The following is a 21,652-nucleotide window of genomic DNA, read 5'->3' on the forward strand; positions in this document are numbered from 1 at the left end:
TTGAAAGCAATGATCAATTGAGGCAGATAAACTGACAAATCAGATAAAATTTTAATCGATTAGGGTATGCCCAACTCTCACAAGAACAGAAAGGAAAGAAAGGTGACTTAAAAGAGAGCAGCACACACACACAGAGGGAGAGAAAGAGAGAGGAAGGGAGAGAGAGAGAGAGACAGGCAGTTTTACTGGACAGTTGTACAGAGACAGGTTGCAGAGAGAACAAGCTAAATAAAGGTGAAAACAGAATAAACCAGAGAGTGAGAATGAACCAAAAGATTAGAACAAATTGCCATATTGAGGTCAAACAGAGAAATTCAGTCAGAAGCTGGGAGAAGCCAGATTTAATCACTCAGCTTGGAGATGAGTTTGAGCCAGAACAGCTGGGTTGAACCAGTCAGCCAGAGTTCATAAAGAGCTAGAAAAGGTGAGCTTATTCAGCATTAAGTCTCAAAGACTGAAAACATTCTAGGCCTAGATTAGATTGTATGGAAGCTAGAAGCTTCCAGGACCAGGCCTAGGTGAGCAGATGGAGGCAGTAAGCATCAAAGACGACATTTAAAACAGACGAATAAAAGTTACTGTTACCTAGTGCTTTGTGAGGTCTGTAGGTAGAGTGTTAGTACAACTCTGGTTGTCAGAAAACTACACTATTATGCCTTCCAACGTCTGATTTCCATATACTTTTCAATTATTATTCTCCAAGAAGTCCTAACTGACACACAATGACGCTGTGTCTGACTAACCAAAGTGAAAGCAGCTAACTTTAATAATTTAGTAGCTGATTATATAAAATTTCAAGGACTCCTCTTGCTTTTAGCACACTATTAAATACACTAAGTATTTCTAAGTGCTGGTGTATCCATGACCTTTCTGTATATAAACATGATTAAGCTTCAGTAATGGTGCCATCATTCCAGTCCAGGCACTCACATTTAAACTTTCTTCTTTCTGTTAAATAAGTTTGCATTCTTACATCTTCTTTTCATTTAAATTTCTCAATTGCTGTTGTCTACTCTTTCACTCTATCAATTGTTTAGTATTTATTACTTTTATTTAAAATTTAACTGCACTTTATGTTGTCCATTAATATATAATAGTCACAAATATGTGTGCTATACTTACTAGATAATGTATGGATGCTATGTCACTATCACAGAGAGAATAATGCAGCCCCTTCATAGGGTGTACAAATTTTCTTCCTTAAACCCTGTCAGTATGCCATGTTACATGACAAGGAATAATCAGAAGAGATGACTTATTACATTGGAAAAACAAAAACATATTTTCCCTTTTCCGGAAATGTAAATGACAATACTATTGTTAGCCTTTAACCTCATAGCTAGTTTACATTCATTCATTCATTCGTTCATTCATTCATTCATTCATTCATTTTTTAAAAATATAAAAAAATAAATTATAGTAAGATAAAACAAACACTATCACTCTGAAGTTGAACCAGACAGGTCAAGAGGAGGAATGAGCCCAAGAGAGGGCACAAGAGTCAGAGACGGACTCTTTCACACACTCAGGAATCCCATAGGAATGCTGAACTGGAAGCTATCAGGTAAGTGTAGAGGATCTAGTGCAGATGCCTGCAGGCTCTTTGAATGTAAGTTCACATGAGCTTTGCTCATGTTGATTTAGAGGAAGAGCTTTGTTAATGCTGACTTAGATAACATTTTTGTTTGGTTTTGGTGCCATTCGTCCCCTCTGGTCTTTACATTCCCCTCCATCTTCCGCAGAGTTCCCTAATCCCTGAGAGGGAGGGATTTGATGAAGTCTTCCCTAAAGGGAGACATTTATGTTTGAGTGTTCCAAGGCCTCTCACTCTCTACATAATGGCTGGTAGTGGGTCTGCATATTTGTTTCCATCTGCTGCAGAAAGAAGCTTCTCTGATGTTGGTTGAACCAGACACTAAACTATGAGTATAGCAGAATATCATTATGAGTAATTTTATCACTATATTATTTTATTTTTCAGACCAGTATTATTTGTTTTTACCTAGGTCCCTTGGCTATCTAGTCTCAGATTACTGATCACCCAAATAGTGTCAGGTACAGTTTTCAGCTCTTGGAGATTGGTTGGTTGCTCCCATAGGCTTTGTACCACTATTGCCCTAGCATATCTTGCAGGTAGTACACTATTGTAGAGCAAAGGCTTTTATGGCTGGCTTGGTGCTTACATTTCTCTTTTGATAGTGTGTGGATCACTTTACTGTAACAGAGGTGCTAGAACCTAAAGTGAAGGCTCTGTGCAGGCACAACAGCAACATCTCCTTTAGGGAGATTGATTCCTATCATCCTGAGGAACCATAAAACTGATTGCCATAGTTGCAGGACAAGTTTGCTCTGCAACTAGCAATACAGGAGTGTTCTCCTTGCTTCACATCTTCACCAGCATGAGCTGTCACTTGTTTTACTGAATTTAGCCATTCTGACATGGATAAGGTGAAAAGTTAAAGTAGGGGTAGGGATGTTGACCATTTCTTTAAATGTTTTTCAGGTAACTGAGTTTCCTCTATTGAAAATTTTCTGTTTAGATATGTACCCCACTTGTTTTTAGAAAGCCAGTTTTATTCTAAGACTCCACCATAAACTTTTAGTGTGTACCAATAGTCATGCTATTGTCACACTCACACTCACAACCAGGTTGTGTGTATAGCCAGCAAACAGAGTCTGGCCATCAGCAGACCAAAGCAGAGAGGTACACTGGGATGCCTCTGCCTTGCTGCTGGTGCTCATAATTTCTTGCTTCAGTTCATCTACAGTGATCTTGCCCTCCAAGTCCCAGATCTTGATATTAGAGCCAGTGGCTGTACAGAGCCAGTAGCAGTGGGGGATAAAGCACAAGGCACTGATGATGTACCAGCCAGCTAGGGTGTACAGGTGCCTGCCTTCACTGAGATCCAACAGCATACCCTGGCCATCCTGGCCTCCAGAAGGACAGAAGGATCCATCTGGAGAGACCACCACTGTGTTCAGAAAGCCAGTGTGGCCCATGTGGTTGGTACTCAGCTTGCAGCCCATGTGGTTGGTCTTCAGCTTGTGGCTGGCCACATTCCCTACCCTGTCCAGCTTGTGCCATCCACAGGAGACCATGGTGGCTTTGCTGCTGTTGGGGGAGAAGCAGACACAAGACACCCATTCCTAATGGCTCTCTTCTTGGACAATGTACTTGTAGACACCCAGAGTATTCCGTAACTTTATGGTCTTTTCTTGGGATTCAGAGACAATATGTTGGAGTTGGAGGAGAAGACTACACTCAGCTTATCAGTGGTATAGCCTACACATTTTTGATGGTGGGACAGGTTGTGCAATCCCAGAGGTGCAGGGTTCCATCCCAGGAGCCAGAGAGGGCAAACTGACCATCAGAGGAGAGAACGCCACTCACAAAGTTGGAGTGACCTCGCAGAGCTTGCTGTGGAATAGTTGGTCTCACCGCAGCTCAGCTTCCACATAATGATGATCTTGTCTCAAGATGCAGATAGGATCATGTCCCAAAACTGAGGGGTGGTGGCATTCTGTGTTATGCAACGTTATGGCCCCTTAAGAATCCCATTAATTTTGGTTCTGTTGCTCTCCTTGTGGAATTCCTGTCCTCTCCAGATCTTACAGTTTCCCACTTCTTTTCTAAGATTCCCTGCACTCTGCCCAAAGGTTGCCCCTACGTCTCAGCATCTACATTGATAGTCTGCAGGGCAGAGCCTTTCAGAGGTCCTCTGTGTCAGGGTCCTGACTTGTTCCCTCTTTTCTCCTTCTTCTGATGTCCAGTCTCTTTGCCTTTCTGGATAGGAATTGAGCATTTTAGCAAGAGTCCTCCCTCTTGATTAGTTTCTTTAGGTGTACAGATTTTAGTAGGTTTATCCTATATTATATGTCTACATGAGTGAGTATATACCATGTGCATCTTTCTGCTTCTGGGATAGCCTGCTCTTTAATTACCTCCCCCTGAGGGGGAAGCAGCATTACCAGGCCACAGAAGAAGACAACGTAGCCACTCCTGATAAGACCTAATTGACTAGGATCAGAAGGAAGGAAAAGAAGTCCTCCCCTATTAGTGGACTTGGGGAGGTGCATGCATTCAGAGTGTGGAGGAAGGGAGGTATTGGGACAGAAGGAGGGAGAGAACCACAGGGGGTATACAATGTAAATAAATTGCAATTAATAAAGAAAATAAAAAGAATCCAATGAAGTGTCATCTGCTCAGTCATGATTGCAGCCAATGTGAGTGTCGCTGCAGTGATAAAGGAAGGCACTGGATGGTTTAGAACTGTACCCCCTTTTAAATTTATTTTAACATTTATTACAATTTATTCACTTTGTATCCCAGCTGTAGCTCTCTCCCTCCTAATCCCCCCTCCCTCCCTCTTCTACTCCCATGCCCCTCCCCAAGTCCACTGATAGGGGAGGTCCTCCTCCCCTTTCATCTGACCCTAGCCTATCAGGTCTCACCAGTACTGGCTGCAATGTCTTCCTCTGTGGCCTGGTAAGCCCATTTTTTAATTGGGTTATTTATTTTCTTGATATTTACTTTTAGGAGTTATTTACATATTTGGAAATAAGCCCTCTATCAGATATGTAGTTGATAGAAATCATTTCCAGTTCTATAGGCTGCTAATTTGTCTGAATGATGGTATTCTTTGTATGCAGAAGCTTCTCAGTTTCCTGAGGTCCCATTTATTAATTGCTGATCTTAGTGCCTATGCTAATGGTGTTCTGTTCAGAAAATCTTTTCCTGTGTCATTGAGTTCAAAGCTATTCCTCCCTTAAGGTTCAGTGTACCTGGTTTTATGCATTTAGAGTTGAGTTTTCTGCAGGGCAATACCTATGAAATTATTTGTATTTTCTGCATGCAGCTACCCAGTTTGATCAGCACTATCTGTTGAAGATGCTGTCTTTTTTCCCTTGTGCATTTCTGGCTTCTTTATAAACAGTCAGGTGTCCATAGGTATGTGGGTTTATGACTGGGTCTCTAATTTGATTCAATTTGAATCATGTTTGTTTGTGTGACAATGTCATGCTGTTTTTATTACAATAGCCTTATAGCATAACTTGAAAATGGGGATAATGATACTTCCAAAAATTTTTTGGAAAAATTATTACTCATTGTTTTAGCTATTCTATTTTGTGTGTGTGTGTGTGTGTGTGTGTGTGTGTGTGTATTGCCTTATCAAGCTAAAAATTGTCCTTTGATGGTATGTAAAGAATTTTCTTGGAATTTAGAGGGGATTGCATTGACTCTGTAAACTGCTTCTGATAAGATGGCCATTTTAAAACTATGCCAATCCTACCTATCTACGAGCATGTGAGATCTTTTCATCTTCTATCTTCTTCAACTTTTTCTTTAACAATTTAAAGTTTTTACCATACAATTCTTTTATTTGCCTTGTTAGAGTTACCCCAAGGTATTTTCCATTATTTGAGGCTTTTATAAAAGGCTATTTCCCTTATTTTTTCTAACTGTTTGTCATTTTTATATAGGAGGTCTACTGAGTTTTGTTAAGTTTTTATTCATCTACTCTGCTAAATGTGTTTGTCAGGTCTAAGAGTCGCTAAATTGTATATCATTCATTTCTTTTAGTTGTCTTATTGCTCTAGCTGAGATCTAAATACTATATTTAATACGCATGGAGAAAGTGGAAAACCTTGTCTTCTTCATGACTTGGTGAAATTTGTTTTAATTTCTCTCCATTTGATGTTGTCTATGGGTTTGCTGTAAACTGCCTTTATTATGCTTAGGTATGTCCCTTATATGTAATTGCTTCAGGACTTTTACCATGAAAAGGTATTGGATTTTGTCAAATAACTTTTCTGAAATTAATGATTTTTTTTTTGTCTTTCAGTTTGCTTATATGATGGGTTACATTTATTGGCTTATATTATCTTGAGTCATCCCTTCATTTCTGGGATGAAGCCTACTTGATCATGGTAGATTATATTTTTGATATGTTCATAGACATGGTTTGTAAGGCATCTTTCTTCACAAGGGATATTGGTCTGTAATTCTCTTTCTTTGTTGTCTTTATGCCATTTTAGTATCATAATAAGTGCGACCTCATAAAATTCATTGATTATTTTTTCTTTTGTTTCTGTCTTGTGTAGTAATATGAGAAGTATTGGCATTAACTCTTTGTTAAAAGTCTGTAAGAATTCTGCACTCAAGCCATCTGGATCTGGGCTTTTTTTTTTTTTTGGCTGTGAGTGATTTCTTCTCTTTCAATAGGGGTTCTAGGTATGTTTGAATTGATCTTGATTTAATTTTGGTAAGTAATATGTATCGAGAAAATTATCCATTTCTTTTAGATTTTCCAATTTCATGGGGCAATTTACATTTAAATTACTGCAGGCAGGAAGTATGACAGCCAACTTAGTCACATTCTTTGTATTCTCTCACAAACCATTCACTGAAGGATAAGGAAGGAATGCCAGGAAAAAGAATGGAAAGAGAAAATAGGCTTCTGAAATGGTTATTATTTCTGACATCAAAAAGGTTCATTTAGTAGCACTGGATGACTTTACGACTCAATTCTCTTATCTCGAAAATAATATCACCTCATTTGCACAAGCATACTTAGATTTAAAACTTCCTTGTTAGCTATTAATTATACCATCTTGAAAAAGAATTATTTCACAAAGTCTTCTTTAATGTTTTATAAGATAAAAAGAATAGTCTTTTTTTAAGATTTTTAAAAAGTCACAGATACAAATGTTTTGTCTGCATGTATGTGTCTGTAGCACATTGGGGTCTGGTGACCTTGGAGGTCAGAATAGGGACTTGGATCTTCTGGAACTAGAGATGGGATTGATGTGAAGCACCCTGCTAATGCTAGAAGCTTACCCCGTGTCCTCTGTAAGAGCTGCAGATGCTCTCAACTGCTGAGTTATATCTCTACCTACCATGAGTGTCTTAATCTATCTCCTAAAGATCATGGCATTTGATGTGGCATAACAATAAGCAGGGTTTCAGCATATAAACAGCATTCTCAAGGTTGTCTTTTACTATGTCATTTTCCCCTGTCTTAAACAGTAGTCAAAGAATCCACTTTTTCTTCCAACTTACAGGCTAACTTGACAAAACTAAAAATATATGCTTATGAAATAAAAAACCAGAGGAAATGGAAAAAACTAAAAATCAAAATGGAATAGAAAAGTGGGCTTGCTCTTCTTTTTCTATGTATAAGTAGGTGCAGTCTTTCTCAAACACATTAAATAGGTAAATTGCACTAGAAACTAAATGGACTAAATCTTTGCCTCTGTCTTCACAGGTTGGAATGTATCCTGAAAGTGAAAGTGTTTGGTGGTAATGTGGAAATAGGTGTGCTTAGAATGAGGAACCAGTATATGATATGGTAAGCAGAATGTCTTTCTGCTTTTGAGTTACCTCACTCAGGATGATCTTTTCTAATTCTATCCATTTGCATGCAAATTTCATGATTTCCTTATTTTTAAGGGCTGAGTAGTATTCCAGACATGCATTGTATATACTCACTTATAAGCAGATATTAGCCAAATAATATAAGATAAATATACTAAACTTTCAGAACTAAAGAAGGTAAACAAGGACCTTAGGAAAGATGCTTAATTCTCATTAATAAAAGAAACAGGATAGACACCAGAAGCAGTAGAAGAGAGGGAACAAGAATGGAGCCTACCACAAATGTCCTCTAAAAGACTCCACCCAGCAGGGGATCAAAGCAGATGCGGAGACTCACAGTCAAACTTTGGGCAGAGTGCAGGGAGTCTATGGAAGAAGTGGGAGATAAGAAAGACCCAGAGGGGACAGAAGCTGTACAAGGTGACCAACAAAGCCAAAAAAGCTGGGCCCAGGGGGCTTTGCAGAGACTGATGCATCAACCAAGGACCTAGAAACCCTGCTCAGATGTAGCCCATAGGCAGCTCAGTCTCCATGTGAATGTCCTAGTAAGGGGAGCCAGGGCAGTCACTGGCATTAACTCAGTTGCTTGCTCTTTGATCACTTCCTGCTGGCAGACTGACCTAGCCAGCCCACAGCGGAAGAGGATCCAGGTAGTCCTGATGATACTTGATACAGTAGGGTCAGATAGAAGGGAAGTTGGACTTTCCCTATCAGTGGACTAGGAGTGAGGGATAGGGGAAGAAGTGGGAGGGAGGTGGGACCAGAAAGAGATGAGGGAGAGGTCTATAACTGGGACACAAAGTGAATAAATCACATAATAATAACAATAATAATAATAAAATAAAGAGGCACCAGGGAGCTCCATTATTCTCCCTTAGAAGGAGAGAATAAATATTAGTCTACAAACTTTAGAAACAATCTTCATCAGGCTGTGACACTGTACATTTCCTGTGCATTCTAGAATTTTGAGAAATAAAGTAATGGTTGTGGGTGTCCCTGTTAGCTCTACTGCTGGCAGAGAAATGAACTGTGAAAAGCAAAGAGGGGCCCTGGTTCAGCACAACCTAATCAGCTTGGCTGATTTAAACATATGGAGTCTGACCCCAAGCAGCTTATTTTTTATATAAAAGGTTTGCTCATGACAATTATCATAATAAAGCTTAGGGTATGACTACATAGAAACTGTCAGGTAAAGTACTTGTAACTTCTTCCCCAAGAATGGGTTCTGTTGACTAGAAATAATGCTCAGGATAAGAACTGAGGGAGGAATGGTTTGTAATAAACATAAAAGTAAACTTGTTCAAAGGACATAGGACCTCTTTTATAAGGATTGGTCCTGTTGCCTAAGAAACAATGATCAGGATTAGGGGAATCATAGTGAAGTCTGTCTCTACAAAATAACAAGAGATCACCAGGATATTAAACATCTGTTCCAAGCCTTCTGGGCTAAACATGAGCAAAATCTCTCCTGTTGAAGAGAGAAGTCCATGTGTGTACCAATTCTGGTTTCTCTATTTCTATCTGTGAGAACAGGGACTTTGTGATCTTCTACACACAATGACCCCAAGTCACCTTGTTCATTATGGTGTGTTATAGCAACACAAACAGTCTGAATACAAGCTCTCGACTTCTTTGTCATATGCATTGTTGTAACACATATTTTGCCTCATGAATTACCAGGCTGCTTTCTGGGTGTATCCTTCCAAGAGCTGGACAACAAGATGCTTGAACTTGGAACGCTAGATGTTTCCATATGAAAAACAAGCCAGTACTGCTTGGCATTTTATACTTTTTTTTTTCTTCCCATCACTGATTGTATAGAAGAAAAAAATGTCTGTGTGGTACCCTTTATTTTTTGTGATGAAGAAAGGAACATTTCTTTCCTCTATAAGACAAGTCTTCTATTTTCATAACAGTCATGAAGGAGCAAATGATTATTTCCTATTATACTCAGCTATTCAACCTAGCATAAGAAGGAGAGATGCTGATTTGTAACAATGTCATCACATTATATTTATCACCAGGAAGGGATACTGCATGTGCTTTTAAAAGCTCCTTTGTTTTGCTTTTTTCTCTCATCATTCTATTTACTTTCCTCAGCTACTTTGCTTCAAGGTACTTGAAACTATCCCATAAATTTCACTCAGACTGAAGTAAGTCCTTCAAGCATCCTCTCTTTGTTTCATGCGCATGTTTTCTGAGTGAAGCTTGTAATAATCCTGAAGATGTTACAAATAATTCAAATTGATAAAGCCTCTTTCCCTTCTTTGTTGTGGCACATGCATGTGTGTTCGTGTGTATATATCTTCATCTCCCAAACTACAGCTGGAATAATGCTGCGGAGTGTCTCCATGCTTAATGGCACATTTATTTGCCATTGTCTGAGACATTTCTTAACACTCATGGTTATTGTTTCAGAAGTAGGTAATCTTCCTTAGGAGAAGAAGAAGAAAAAAAAAATAACAAAGGAAAGAAAGGCAAATCAAATCAAACACAAAACTCTGGGTTCTTTTATAATAGTATGCTTTATGTCCCCAAGTTGGTCAGAGCACACCTTCGATATATAAAAATTTGTCATTCTTGGATATGTTTCATTTACTGAAATGCTATTTGGAAGCAACTTTATTAAAGATGCAAGACACTGGAACAATGATGCTTTATTGTATATCAGTGCTTTCACATAAAATCCTTTCTCCAAACACTTTGGAGAATTAAATAATACAAGACAGGGGAGTGCATTCTGTATGAATTATACAATACTATGGCATAAAGAATAATTTAAAGAATCACTTAGAAACTCAATAGCTAAGTCTCAGAGAAATCGAAAGAAAGAAGAGAGATTTTTTCAGATTTTTTTCTTTGTATGCTAGTTATGTAGAGTGCTTGCCATGGTAAAGAAAGATGAGAATCATCGTAGAACATGGTGTCAGAATTTATTATTGAGAAATGAAACCTTTCAGCATGTCTTGTCGAAGAGAAACAGTTGTTCTTGGTGAGATGACCTTGTGAGGAATCTGAGTAATAATAATAAACGCTGCTCATCTGCTATTATTTAAATTATATGGAAGCCCTAATATGTCAAATTTATTATTCACATCCAAAAGTAAAACTCACTGAGGTAGTTACCTAAGAACATAATCAGATAGCTGCCAAAGAGTAACCAAAGAGCAAATCCTTGAAACAAACTCAAGTTTAACTGTATCCAAATCCTGGCACGTGCTGCTACTCAAGAGTGCTTAGCAAGAGCTACAATTAATGAGCCACGTGCTCATTGAGTATATCTCTGCAGATTTTTAAAATGCTGTGCAGTCAAGGACTCTTGATCTTCATTCTAAGAGTGTTAATTCATAAAAACAAAAGTATCTAGAGTGTCATGACCACCTAGCAGAGAATCTATAAACAATTTTCATTGACCTAAAGTACATCCTATTTCTATACTCTTACATTAACCTCTGCTGAGTATTGGGCAACACACAATTTATTAGGTGCACTAAAGGAACATCAGCTTTCATCTCACAACATAGACTGAACAGAAGCCAGTGGAATGGTAAATGTTACATTCATTTTCTTCTTTCTTCTGGTAAGAGTGACAATTATTTCTGGGAGAGAGTACACTCACTATAAAGAAATGAACTCATCTTAATCCATCATAAAAATTCCAATTCATAGCTTCTCAGCTTCACCAATTCCCTCTGGCTTTGAGGAATATCCATACCTCACCATCTTGATCAATAAGAATAAATTTCACTTACTAGCCCAAGCCCCCATCCTTTCTTCCTCCATTCCTTCTTTTTCCTTAATGGGGTTTGTGGCAACTCAAAATGGAACAGCCTTTGAACAAACATGATGGCTCAAATGGAAGAATATAAGCTCAGGACTAAAGAAAAAAGAAAAAGTATTCTGACTTCAGCAATATCACTCATCAATCAATCTCCAAAGGTTTGATATGTGAATAATAGAAATTCTCTTCCAATTTCATCAGGGAAGGTAATTTATTTAAGGCAAACAATCTGGTTGATCTTTGTATATATTTCATTCAATATTAACAGAAGTATATTCCAGTAGATAGATTAATTGACATGTAAAGGAAGGTTGGACCTGAGTTTTTACAACTTGTTATAGTTAATTTTCACATTACTTGACAAAAATCAACTTAAAGAAGGGAAGATTTATTTAGTCTCACAACTTCAGAGGTCTCAGTCCTTCATAATGAAGAAGGTATGGTAGTAGGTCTCTGTTCTGATGGCTGGAGTGAGAGACAGCAAGTACTTACATTGTAAAGGATCAAGAAGTAGAATCCACTACTCGAACTAGGATATGTATATATAATTTGATGTAGCTCATGGCAGTTCAGTGTCCAAGTGGGTTACATAGTAATGGGAAGAGGGACTGCCTCTGACATAATATGATTGGCCTGCTCTTTGATCACCTCCCCCTGAGCGGGGAGCAGCCTTACCAGGCCACAGAAGATGACAATGCAGCCACTCCTGATGAGAACTGATAGACTAAGATCAGAAAGAAGGAGAGGAAGACCTCCTCTATCAGTGGACTTGGGGAGCTGCATGCATGCAGAAAGGGGAGGAAGGATGGGATCGGGAGGGGAGGAGGGAGGGGCTTATGGGGGGATACAAAATGAATAAAGTGTAATTAATAATAATAAAAAGAATAGAAAAAATAATTTGAAGGACTGTCCTCAGTAACCCATTATTTTTTCATCATGTACTACTCTTTAATTTGTTTTTTATTTATTCACTCTGTATCCCAGATGTAGCCACCTCCCTTGCTCCCTCCCTATCTCACTAGCCCTCCCTCTTCTCCTCCCATACTCCTCCCCCAATCCACTGATAGGGGAGGTCTTCCTCCCCTTCCATCTGACCTTAGCCTGTCAGGTCTCATCAGGACTGGCTGAATTGTCTTCCTCTGTGGCCTAATAAGGATGCCCCCTCCCTCTAGGGGGAGGTGATCAAAATGCTGGACACTGAGTTCATGTCAGAGACATCCCCTGTTCCCCTTACTAAGGAACCCACTTGGAGAATTAGCTGCCAAAAGGCAAACGAGATAGACATTGAAAGAGGGAGAAAACAGGAAATAGGACAGAAGCCTACCATAGAGGGACTCTGAAAGACTCTACCCAGCAGAGTATCAAAACATATGCTGACACGCATAGCCAAACTTTGGGCAGAGTGCAGGGAATCTTATAAAAGAAGGGAGAGATAGAAAGACCTGGAGGGAACAGGAGCTCCACAAGGAGAACAGGAGAACCAAAACATCTGGGCCCAGGGGTCTTTTCTGAGACTGATACTCTAACCAAGGACCATGTATGGAGATAACCTAAAGCCCCTGCAGATATGTAGCCTACTTACTACTTCTAAAAGTCTCCATCCACATCTGTCCAAACATTTCTACAAACCAGAAGCTCAACATTCAAAACAGCAGCCTGTGTTACACATTTCAGACAATAGCAGAACCTAATGTAAAACTATAAAGTAATAGAGGACTTCTATCTGTGATCACAGAATTTGACAAGGTCACCATAGTGAAAGTTTTGATTTCTTGTATGATTTTTGTTGTTGTTGTTTTGGTCTAAATGTGGTATGTGGAAATGTTTTTTGGTTCATCCTCAGTCGAAAACAAACTTATGAGAAGGCACATGATCTTGGTCAGCTGAACACAGATACATGAGAGGGCCTAGGATCTTTGCTGGAAGCTGTCTTGTGCAAGAGCTGTGTTTTTTGCCAGCTGGGAAACAGCCCCCTTCTGGGGGCTAGAAGAATATAAATATTAGCCCATGGACAGAGACAATGCTTTCCCCCCAGCAATGCTGTGCAACGAATGGTTCACATAGCTTCACTGATCTTCCTTTTTCTACATGCCACTTCACAGAGATAACCACTCCAGAGAACTTCTCCTGGCCCTCTGGCAGAGTCATGGCACTTTCGCTGATCTGTGGCAATTCTTTCTGCCGAATAGTACCACTGCTGTTCATTGGTCTTGCTGTTTGCTGTTTATCGTTTGACTGGACTGTTGGTATCTGAACAGCAGAAAGCAGAACTCCTCAAGAAACTATGCTTGAAAAGGCCCACCACCCTCTTTCTCCCCTAACTTTGGTCAGTGACTGGAAAGGGAGGTAGAAGCATTTAAGAATCCCCAATAAAGTGGTTTTTGAAGAATCTAAGCCTACAGGTCACTTTTCTCTATGACATCTAAGCTGTAGATGTTTATAGCAAAGCTATGCATGATTTCTGAAGCCAGATTACCAACTAGCCATGAACAGTATTTATTAAGCATACATATTTACTGCTCTATTTCTCAGCCCAGGTGACTGGATTCATGAGAGGGCTTGCCTAGTACACCTTTCTATTGGATAACAACAAACACACCACAACAATGAAAATGGGATTCTGTTCTTGAATATTATAATGTTTCATGAGCATATCAATCACTATAAATTAGATTATGTTGTAATGAAAACATAGTGAAAAATAGGAAGAACAGAACTGAAGAAGAACTGATTGATATTCTTCAGAGAACAAACAGCAAAGACCAAAGATTAGGCAGGCTCACTGTTCTCTCCAGTTCCCAGCATGCTCCTCTCATAACAAGCCATCCCTGCTCTCATTTTCCATCTGAAAAATTCAATTCATTGTAAATTGAAACAAATAAAACCCTACATACTACAAATGCATTTGAGGTGTTCGGTGATTTGCAGGCTGATGATATGAAGAGATTGTTTAACAGTCATAGGATTTTTATGGTTTAAAAGAATAAACGGCTTATTAATCACTCCCATTCCTGCTCATTATCAGTCAACAAAGATGCTTTTTTTTTTTTTAAACCACTCTTCTTAAATAGGAATACGGTGACAAGGAAATGTACTTCTTGCTCTTCTTGTTTTTTAATAGTTTGTTTGATAAGAGAATGAGTAAAACCAAAGGCTCCTCAATGTGACTTTTAAAGCTTCCAGCACAAAGTAACATATCTATTGCATTTGTCAAATTTTCATTAGGAAACAATCACATGACCACTTTTAACATGTTGAACATGAGCACTTTTGAGGGAGATTTGTAAAACCTGCCCTTTCACAGCTTCCCTACTCCTGTCACTTCCCTTATTTGCAGACACATTGTATTTTTTAGCAACAACAGTGATAGCCATAATGCCACAATAGTAGAACTTATTATTTTAATCCTTCTTCGAATTCCTCAAAGATATGCAGCCTTGGAAATAGATTTACATGAATCTTGCTCATCATAAGATGAGCAACTGTTTGTCTTCACGGAGGCAAAGCCTGAGTAACTTTCTTTGACCTAGGTACTTAGCAATTTGGAAGTTTAGGTAGCTAAAGGAAGAATATGAGATGTGGATGCTAAACAAGACAGGATGCTTTGGGCTTCTTGTAGCTAGCTGCTCTGCAGGAAACCAGCTGGTGAAATGAGTTGTTTAGGCATGCTGGCTAAACAGCAGCAGGTGTGATAGATGGGAGCCAGGCAGAGTTCTTCTAAGCTTGGCATGAGGCAATGTTTCTGATTTCTTTTCTTAGCAGCCCAGGTTCCACGGGAGTCTTTTAGCTAACTCTAATTAACAATTCTGTTTACTGAAAGGTGACCTGTGGCTGTTATCATTTTTGCCCAAACTACAATTTGGCGTGGATGGGAAATTCATGTTTTGTATAAAGTCACATAGTGCCATTAACTGTAGAACTGAGAAATGGCTACCAGATTGTAAATGTATTTTAAATAATTTTTAAAAACACTTCTGTGAACTTCGCACACAAAAATGTCACTTTGTAACCAGTGTATAAGAGATGCATCTAAATGAGTTTGTCAGTTTGTTTGATGCAAAATCTTCCTCATGAGAAGAAATGCCTTCAGATCAGCTTCCCACTCACTTGAGACTGAGCTAGGCAAGGGTACTGAAGCAGCAACTTCAGCTGGACCAAGCTTTGTCACTAGCACGACTTGATATTTTCTATATTCTGCCTCAGGGAAAGCAAAATCATCACCTACATGTTTACAGGGCATGAGATAACAACCCGGCCTTGACATTGACATTTTTGGGTCAGGGTTACTCACTACTCTTTATTTTTAGTGTAAGAAGCTGAACAAGGAAACGCAGGTGACTCAACTTCTACACCATTACTTGAAGAGCTTGCTCCTGTCTTTTCTACTCAGTTAAATCTAAAGGATGCTTCCAAATCTGAGTGACAAAGCTGCCAAAATGGTGATGAATATTTCCTTCATAGCTGATAAAACAATCTCTCAATATCATCAGCCTGCAAATCACCGAACACCTCAAATGCATTTGTAGTATGTAGGGTTTTATTTGTTTCAATTTACAATGAATTGAATTTTTCAGATGGAAAATGAGAGCAGGGATGGCTTGTTATGAGAGGAGCATGCTGGGAACTGGAGAGAACAGTGAGCCTGCCTAATCTTTGGTCTTTGCTGTTTGCTCTCTGAAGAATATCAGTTCTTCTTCAATAGCTACCAATCAGATCTGGGCTGCATATTAAAAAATGAGAGGGATGAACTCTTCCTGGTTCAGACCTCATGAGAACAGTTTGTTAATGATGACCTAGGATAGAAGAACGTAATGTCTGTAACCAGTGTCATTATAGTTAGACCATGTTTGCTGACCTGATTTTAGTCCATATTTGATTTTGTGCAAATCTGCATTGCATCTGATTGAACAACTCACCTTTGGCTTTTCTTCCCCAACCTTGTCATTTAGCATTCTTGATCCTCTTAAATTCCATTTCAAGTCCTTATAGCCATATTAGTTCTTTCTCCTGATAGTGTTACACTCCCATCTATTTGAAGACTCCACTGTGGGGGTTGTTAAAATAGAGAATTCAAGGTTAGCGTTTTTAAAAATGAATGTATCTTTTGTTCATATTCGTACTCTTTCCCTGTATGAGAAAATATTATCCTTATCTTTTCAAAAATGTAAACCAGAAACCTAAGAGAACCTTCTTGATTAAATATGAATAGTGAGGGAAAGAGTAGATTCTGTCTCCAAATATTGAATGTTTTGATATTAAAATGTAATTTTTTTCTTTTCTACATCCTTAATATCAATCCCTTGCCACAGTTGAAACTCTATTCCTCATATCCTGGATTATTAAAATGATCATCCAACTGTTCTTATTTCCATTCATCACTATCTCATAAATGCCATAGCCTGCATCACAGAATAAATTCAGGAACACAAATCTTTTCCCGTCACTTCCTTTCATAAAAGTCTGCATTGTCTTTCTAGTTATTTCAGAATGAAGTTTACATTCCTTGGCCTGTCATATGGGAGGGCGTGTATTAAATAAATGTCCCATCTTCAGGGTTTGTAGTGAGAACACAGCAGTATGTGTAGGAAACAGGAGCATCTCAGTGGATGTACTCCTACCCCGTGGGTGGGATAATGCTGTGATGTGTGCTTGTGGAGCAGAGGGATTGGCAGACCAGTAAGGGAGTTGGAGGGAAAATCTACAAATGGTAAAATATTAATTGAGGGCAGGAGAGATGAAAAGATGTCCCAATGGGTGAAGTTCTTGCTGTGTACAAATAAGATCTGTATGTGGGTTTGCAGTGTCATCTTAAAAAACAGATTTGGTGGTATCTTTGCAATTCCAGTCCAAGAAAGTGAAGACAGACAGAGCCCAGGATTTTGCTGGCAGCTAGTCTAGCCAAAATGATGGCCTCCAAGTTCACGGAGAGACCTTATCTAAAGAAAAAAATGTAATTATGGAAAAGTGATTGAGACTATTTAACATCAACCCCTGTACAAGCAGACACACACGCACACACACACACCATAAATAAGAAATATTTAAAATATAAAAATAATACATTAATGGGTTTTATATAATGAATAGAGAAAACTTAGCAAATATTCAAATGATATGCAATATTTGATAAATTGTAAATGTTTACTATGACAAATCAATGAAGGCTAATGTGTGTGTGTGTGTGTGTGTGTGTGTGTGTGTGTGTGTGTGCTTTCATGGGTGATTTCATGCCATGTCATGAAAATTTATCTTGAATAATTAGGTTATCCACCAACCACTTATGAAATGGGATGGAATGGTCTACACCTCAGCTTTTGCAGGTGAACATTAAATTCAATCCTTGTCTTTCAATGTCAGCATGAGGGAACAGAAAATATTACCAGGTAAAGGTGGAGAAAGCCAAACATGGAAAGTTGAAATAACACATATGGGTATAATTTTATGATTATGCCTCTCCTTACAAGCAATAGAAATCTGGAATCACGTTTATATAGGCCTGTTTCTCTCCCTTGCCATTTCACAGAAAGCAATTTAATAATTTCTCAGCCCATGTCTTTTTATCTATCAGATATAGCCACAACATGACAACCTTCTTTTCAGGAACACTTCGTGTTTCTCTTATTAGAAATGTTTTACCTGTGGAACTCTGAATATTTGATTTTATAACCCAAATCTTTGGTGCTTATTAGCAGATGTTTAAGACATTAAGAGATAATCTCTCTCTCTCTCGTTTATGTATAGTGTGTGTGTGTACTTGTGTGATTGTGGTCTAAAATCTGAAATTTATCGTCCTGATAATTTTATTCTTTATCCATACCTGCCACCTACAGCCTTCTATATGAGAACAGCTGTGACTTTTTGCTAGAGGACTGAAATAAGAGGAAAGTGGAAAGTGTTGGGCAGAGGGAGACTTATTTTTTGAAAGTTTCATAAATCTTAAGAAGAAGTGAACCCCTGTTTGACTATTTTATGTTCTGCATCAGCTCATTGGCTATACAGGTGAAAATGAAATTTCCCTAGTGACAGATTTGACTGTATAAATCATCCCAAGGCTTTAATGGGACAGATTAGCAAAAGGGGAATCAGCCATGAGATCCTGGGCGACATGTTACGGGAAAGTCACTTTACTTCACTCTCATATTCATCTCCTTTCACAGTGCTCTAGAACTAAGGACTGGCCGTGTCCATTACAGATGAACTCCCCATCAGGAGCCCAGGTCACTTACTTCTACCAGGCTTGTCTGCCTGTTCACTGATTGTACTCCATACTGAAGGAAAGCCTAGAAGGCACGCACAGTTTGCCTCTATCAGGCCACTGTCCTGCCAGGTATCAAGGAAAATATTTTGGTTTCTTAACTGAATTGTAAACAGAAGAGTTTTACAGAGCACATGTCACCCTCTCCAGATATCAATGAAGCTTGACTTGATGTTTAATTTAAAAGGTAGCTAGTTAGAATGCAAAAAGAAAAAAAAATGCAGTGTCTTATTATAAAAATTCTTACTAAAGACAGCAGGCACAAAGACAAAATTTCATTCTTTATCTGTTCAATGTTGAGAAGAATGACAACCATAAATAAATATTGAGTAATGCTTTTTTCCTCATACACTGCTTCCTTCCCAAAAGATTATGACAAATACATCAAGATGAAATACTGGGTATAGGGAGGGGAGGGTATAGTGACGTTGACTGTTCTCATTGTTTTTTGTTGTCCTTTATCAACCAGGATGATGGCATTTCTCATTAAAATGTCATATTTCATTTTGTTGGAATATAATGTAAACTAAGTTTTTTTCAGGATTTTTAATATATAAAGGCATGAAAATTTAAGACTTAGTGCCACCTTGCTTTGATTCTACAATCATTCAAGATATATCCTTGATGCTATTTATTTTACCACTTTGAGTAATGTATTTCCATGCCTCCCTCAAAGGTATAACTAAAAAAAGTCACATCACCCTTCTATTGAAGTCCTGAAGTAGATTCACAATCAATTTTACATGCTTCTTTTATTTTCTAGTTAATATTCCCTGCCATTCATGGAGCTATCAGCTTCACAAAATGAAAGGCCATGTACTTTATTATTTTCTGTAACTGGGATAATGCTGTTTTTGCTGATAAAAGAGAATCTGTGTTGTATAAAGGGTCGGTGGCGTGGTATCATATAAATGAGAGGAAAACTACTGTGTGTGAGCAACTTTCTCACATGGGAACCTGAATTCTACCAATTGCCTTCAGAGCCGCACAGGACTAGCCCTTCTGACATGTCTGACAAGTGCTCCCGTTACACTCACCCACACTCATGCTGCCACCGCTATCTTTTCCTCTGTGCTTTCCCCCAGATAGCAAAGCCACACGTCTGCCTTGAGATTTTGCTCATGTTTTTCTGCTTCCTTGTGAGTCTGTTTGCCTGGAGACCCACAAGTCCACAAGTCCACAAGTCTCATTCTTTTAGTTCCATGGGGAACTTTTTCAACTCACATTCTCAATCAGATTATTTCCTGGTCAATCTAAATAAAGTATCATGTTTCCCCTGAAAATAAAAATTTAATTATGTTCATTTATCTAGTGTCTTCTTACTTCTATTGGTATAATATGTTTTTGTCTCTGAATTTTTCTACGTGCCTATCTCGCTTGTTAGCACATGAGTTCCAAGGTGATGGCGACAGTGGTGGTAGAGTTTTGTGTTTTATTCTCTGTTGTCTTCTTGTGCCTAGAGAAGAATTTGAAATTGGCTTGTTATCACCTTTTCCTAATTAAAACATTCCCTCCTAGGGAGAGGAAACAGGCTCCTAAGATTAACCTGACTTACTCATTTACTTCACTCTGAAGCTCACAAAAGCAGAACACTCAACGTGTCTTTTTCTGAGTCTCTATAAACAGTAAACAATTTCTGTAGAGGAGAGTGTCTTGGGTGAGCCTTGCTGAAAACTAGACAAAGATCTCCAGGAACAGAGATTTCATGAGCTGTCACACATCTTGGGTAGAGTTTTAAGTGAAGCGTTTTCTTTTGTGCCACACATTCTCCTGCAAGAACCACGAACAAACTCATTGTTTCTGCAAGGTAAGTTTATGTAGAACCATTTTTGGGAGTGTGTGGTATCATCCTAAGGAAAAGCCAAGTGATGCCTGAAGAGACACACCAACCTGCCCTTTGATGGAGAGAATCACTCACTCAGCCGCTGAGAGAGATTATAAAATATATAACCATAGTTGACCCATATGCGAGGAGAACATTCGTGAAAAAAAAAAAAAAAAAAAAACTTCATGGAGAGAGCTTTTATGAATGGTCAAATGAGCTTCTTTTTTTAACAAATGGTGAGATAAGCTTTTCAGTGAGTTGGCTGATTTTGAGCCACTAATATTCCTTTTAGTAATTCCTCACCTGTGAATCTAAGTAGCATCAATAAACACATTGGTTCACTAAGGTAGACTTGTGAAGAATATTTCTTTGTTTATTGTCAGCTATTGGTACTTACCTACAGTGAACAAATGTTTATTCTTTTCTCTCTAAGGAAAGTCACAAGACAAGAACATACTAAATGCTCAATAAAAAATTAATGAACAGATTAATATGTGTGTGGACAAATAAATGATTTAGTGAATGAATAATGAAATGAGTGAAGAATTCTAGATATGTATGAGTCAGAAGAACAAAATTTCAAATACAGCTCAATACAAATTTGATTGGTGATCTTGAATAATCACCTAAATTACCAGGACCACAGTTTCTGCATTAAAAAAAAAAAAGAAAAGAAAGCCTTGTAAAGTAAAAATAGTAAGTAAAGCTGTATACCCCTTGATTTTAAAATAAAATGTTATCTTTTGGGGGTAACCTATCTGTGAACTCAGTGATAAATGTGTGTGTGTGTGTGTGTGTGTGTGTGTGTGTGTGCTCGCACTACATTAACAAATGCAGCATCAAAATATCTCAGTATTTCCTGGTAAGGAGAAGAAATAAATACTAGTTCCTCTGGAAAGTAATTCAACTTTTTCTAAAAATCTGTTTTGTTTTGTTTTTCATGAATGTAAGTTTAAATTAATCAATTAGTTTTGATGTGAGTTCACAAGTGATTGTACTGGAAATTAAAAAATGGACTGACATATATATTTTCAGATGTTTTGAGAAAACTGTAGTTTCTTTTGGAGAAGATATAACTAATTCTTCAATAAAAGATGGTCAGAGCACTATTCTTTGCACTCCTTGAGCCTATTTCTTCCACATCCTTTGCTATATAAATTATTTGAAAACTACTAATCAAAGAGAATATATATGTTCATATATATATATATATATATGAAGATTTTATGACTTGTGGTAAGACTTCAGTAGATGTTGATTAGCATCAGGATCATTGTAACTATTTTACATATTGCTCTTATTACACATTTTTACTTTCTTGGCTCAGAACTGTTTGAGAGTAGAGTAGATGTTATTTCATACTTAACTGAAGACATTCCATAATTTCAAAGGCTCTGTTCATTATACTCAGTAATG

The 21,652-nt window shown here is 38.1% G+C and overlaps 1 pseudogene; it reads right to left on the reverse strand.

Annotated features, from left to right (window-relative positions):
- Nucleotides 1-2,616: 2,616 nt before the first annotated feature.
- LOC110560504 (small ribosomal subunit protein RACK1-like) lies at nucleotides 2,617-16,108 on the reverse strand (annotated as a pseudogene).
- Between the last annotated feature and the right edge of the window lie 5,544 nt (nucleotides 16,109-21,652).

Source organism: Meriones unguiculatus, chromosome 1, assembly GCF_030254825.1.
Source record: "Meriones unguiculatus strain TT.TT164.6M chromosome 1, Bangor_MerUng_6.1, whole genome shotgun sequence".
Classification (NCBI taxonomy): domain Eukaryota; kingdom Metazoa; phylum Chordata; class Mammalia; order Rodentia; family Muridae; genus Meriones; species Meriones unguiculatus.